This window comes from Macrobrachium rosenbergii, chromosome 28 (assembly GCF_040412425.1).
Source record: "Macrobrachium rosenbergii isolate ZJJX-2024 chromosome 28, ASM4041242v1, whole genome shotgun sequence".
In the NCBI taxonomy this organism is placed as follows: Eukaryota; Metazoa; Arthropoda; class Malacostraca; order Decapoda; family Palaemonidae; genus Macrobrachium; species Macrobrachium rosenbergii.
The window spans coordinates 22,987,691-22,992,306 of NC_089768.1; positions in this window are offsets into that span (position 1 = coordinate 22,987,691).

Here is a 4,616-nt window from a genome sequence, read left to right on the forward strand (position 1 = left end):
CGAAGGAAGGAAGGAAAAAGAAACTGAAACCATCTAACGGGAAAGGGAGAGGAAGTGGAAAAGGGAAAAAGCGTAAACACGAGAGAAACGAAAGAGAAAACTGACCCGGGATAAAAGATAAAAGGAAATCGAAAGCGAGGACGAGGAAAGAGGTGAAGGATAGGAGACAAAAGACTGAGAAACAAGAGCAAACAAAAGCCGATAAAGTGAAAGAGAAAATGATATTAACTTTTACCTACAGAAGACTGAAGGGGAAGGCAATTGAGGTGAAGCAGACAATAGGGGGTAGGAAAAGCCGGGGAGGGGGAAGAAGGGGTAGGGGACGATATAAGAGAGCTAATTCCTCGATGTCATTGCATATATATATATATATATATATATATATATATATATATATATATATATATATATATATATATATATATATATATATATATATATATATATATATATATATATATATATATATATATATATATATATATATATATATATATATATACTGTATATATATGTGTGTTTGCTGTTTTGGAGTGGGATATAAAAATAGAGAGAGAGACAGAGAGACAGAAACATTCTGACAATTTCCATAACAGTCTTCCAGCGGCTAATGTTCACCTAGTAATATGACAGAGAGAGAGAGAGAGAGAGATAATTTTTAAAATATTCTTAAATATTTTTCAATTGCGAGAATTTCCGGGAAGTAGACAATGCCTAAGATTATGTGACTTGTTTACATGGTTTCTCAGCTCTTCCATAATACTCACCTGTAAGAGAGAGAGAGAGAGAGAGAGAGAGAGAGAGAAAAGTTTGATATATAAAACCCACAGTAAAGAGTAAGGCTCCATAATAGTTATAACCCTCAAGATGTTATAATGGATTATGGAAACACGGGGGAGAAGGCCAAATTTCCGGATTTCCGGAAAAATAACCCGGAGGGTCAGTTAGCCCGTGGCCGTTAAGTCTTTCTCCCGTGGAACGAAGGACAGTTTAAAGAACTTGTTGGACGTTCCTCAAGGCTAAGAACCTGCCGCTATTCTCGGGGAACGGGTCGTTCAGAAGTGCCTCGGGTGTTGGAAGGAAAACGATGAATCAGCTGAGAAAGTAAAAGAAGAGGAGGAGAAGAAAGTCATGGAAGGATAATAATAAATAATCCGGGTTCGAGACGGAAAAAATATCTCGCGCGTCACCTCACCACCAAAAGCTGCATATATAAAGTTCTACCGGATGTTTTCAGGTATCCGAAAGCCACGAGGAGGAGCAAGGGTTATTTGCAAATACGGACACGAATGCACGCGCTTGCACACGCACACACGCACACATACACACGCACACAAACCGGACGTCAGGCCAGCGAGGTCGAGGGGGGGTTAGTGATAGTTCCGGTAGAGGGCTCTCGGCCCGCTAGACCCACGGTCTAGACCAGACGACCTTCCTCTCCGCCGAGCTCATACCGGAAGAGCCATTGCAAAGGCTATACACCTCCGACACCAGCTCGACTCCACTCAAGGATTGCAAATACCTTCTTGCACTCTTACCGGGGTCCGGGATTGTAGTAGTATTTGAGCTGGTACACGAATGTGAAGGCATACTTCGGGGTATGTCACAAAGGAAGTCAGTGAGTCTACTTGATGCTTTCCGTATAAAAACATATTTTGGAATCGATACCAAGTCAGTGGCCTCTGTGACCTTGTTCCATATGAAAAGGATTTATCTTCTGAATAATAATCTTCTGAATATCATTATTTCAATCATTAGTACCACTGGCTTTTTCGTTAGTGATGGTTTTTCTTTCCGTAAAGACAAATTCGCCTTGAATTATTTCAGACACACATTGACATCACAATAGCAATATGGCCATGAGCGTCGAAATACGAAGAGAGAGAGAGAGAGAGAGAGAGAGAGAGAGAGAGAGAGAGAGAGAGAGAGAGAGAGAGAGAGAGAGAATCTTTAAAGCTTGACCAGTCCCAACGTAACAAGGCATTCGTGGGGGATTCCTTCGCCTTTCCATCCACCAAAAAAATGAAGGTCGCTGTAGTTGCTCTTCTTAGAAACGTACTTGATGTGATGAACGAAGATTTTGAATGTAATGTGAAGAAATATTATGAACATGATGTGCATTCATAGACGTCGGCGTGGTAACGCGCACGGACGCATTTCACACATCATTTGCAGAATGTGCTTGGAGAAAACCAGGAACATTTTGGCCTTTGTGATCAAAACGTCTCGAAGCATTTCTTTGCACATGGTAAGATTTAAAAGATGTTTTAATATACAGTATATATATATATATATATATATATATATATATATATATATATATATACACTGTATATCTATCTATTTATCTATCTATATCTATCTATATATATATATATATATATATATATATATATATATATATATATATATATATATATAAAATGTTTACATATAATGTTTACATACGTACATACAAGGCATAACACCAAATCATATCCATCACAATAAAATCTGCGTCATTCGTTCAGGCTATAAGAGTGTAAAGAATCAAAAGGCAGGTTGCGTCATTCACCTGACGGCGGTGACGTCGAGCCGTTGGTTCGTTCGTTCGCCGTGTGTATCAAGGTAACGGCCAAAAGTGAATGGTCGCCGCGCCACCTTAAAAAAGACGTACACCCCGCCCGTACGTACGGCCGCGCACGAACCCGCGTACGTACACCGACTCGTTCGTCGTCGTCCATCCTTGAGCGAACTTGAACGAACTGAACTGACGGCCAAAGCAGAAGAGACTCCTGACTCTCTTTCCTAACTTGTTTTGGAAAGATTGTTTTGAGAATCAAGCCTTTAGGACGGCTCATCGTTTTCGCCATGTTGGGAGATCTTTGGAGTTCGTCTGTGCAGTGCAGAGAGTGAAATCGGTTCCATACCAGTCTCGTACGGTTCTTCCTCGCCGAGACTTTCTCCTCCTCCTCCTCCTCCTCCTCCTCCTCCTCCTCCTCCTCCTCCTCCTCCTCCTCCTCCTCCTCCTCCTCCTCCTCCTTCTTCTTAATGATGAAGATAATGGGTAAACAAGTTTATTGTACAAGTATAAGTGGGATGACTTTTTATCTGCAAGGAACAAGCGCTGCCATTCCTAAGCTTCCTCTTATTTTAATATAAAGTCCTAAAGCCTCGTCTCCCAATACTAAATGATGCTGGGACTTTGAGGTTAGAAGAGTCTACACCTAATGTTCGCATGTTGCATTCAAGGTCTGAAAGAACAAAAATCCGTGAGACTTCATGAGCACCCTAAGTTCTCAGTAAAAGGACGTCTTCGAATAATCAGGTCCTTAGCAAGCACTCAAACGCCGCCAGAGACAAAAGCAGCGACAAGCTTCAAAATAAAAAAATAAAAAAGTTTAACCTTGGGACAACACCAACATCACACCCTAAAAGCAAAAAAAAAAAAAAAATTGCGAATTCCAAACAAAGAGAACAGCGTGACAGCTCGTGCATTAGGAAATCTGAAACCTCAGAACAACAAAATGAGGTAAACAGCAGCAGCTGTAATGCAAACACTGATAGAGAGAGAGAGAGAGAGAGAGAGAGAGAGAGAGAGAGAGAGAGAGAGAGAGAGAGAGAGAGACCTCCTTCACAAAACAGCAACATAAGAAATGTAATGTAAGCAGTGACAGAGTTCCTCTCTCACTGCAATGAGCAGCGGCGATGACGACAACAATGAAAGCTTCAAATGAGCCGAATATCGAATAAGCAGACAAAGACAACAGGAACAAAGACATAAAGAATACGATTCTTCTTCTTTCATGTCTCCCGCCGTGCAGGAGGAATAAGTCAAGACAGAACAGCTGAAAAAATGAGAATCTCCCGAAAGCCTTTTTTTTTTTTTTTTTTTTTTTTTTTTTTTGAAAAGAAAATTATTGTGCCGGCTTTGTTTGTCCGTCCGTACTTTTTTCTGTCCGCACTTTTTCTGTCCGCCCTCAGATCTTAAAATCTACTATGGCTAGAGGGCTGCAAATTGGTATATTGATCATCCACCCTCCAATCATTAAACATACCAAATTGCAGCCCTCTAGCCTCAGTAGTTTTTATTTTATTTAAAGTTAAAGTTAGGCATAATCGTGTGTCTGGCAACGATATAGGCCAGGCCACCAGCAGGCCGAGGTTAAGGTTTCATGGGCCGCGGCTCATACAGCATTATACTGAGACCACCAAAAGACAGATCTATTTTCGGTGGCCTTGATTATACGATGTACAGAAAACTCGATTGCGCCGAAGAAACTTCGGCGCATTATTTACTTGTTTTTGTTTTAGGTCGTTGTAACTTCGAACAATCACTGCAGCATAAATTTCATGAAGCTAGGAATTTCGTAACGGGTGTGTTCTTAAGGAATCTTCAGAAACGCATACTTAGCCTTTAGCCAGATTTATAAATAGTCGACAACAAGAACAATAAAATGTTATCATTTTTCTTTGTGACGGCTAAGCATTTCACACACAGATTACGATCCCAAAGAAGAAACTAACATGCGGTGTCTTCCACAGCGTAGCAAGCAGCGTGGGAAAGGAGACTGCAAAGCAGCTTCCTTTTCAGGTCACTTGACTCGAGCAAACGTGAAAGGGTCCATTACACCTTT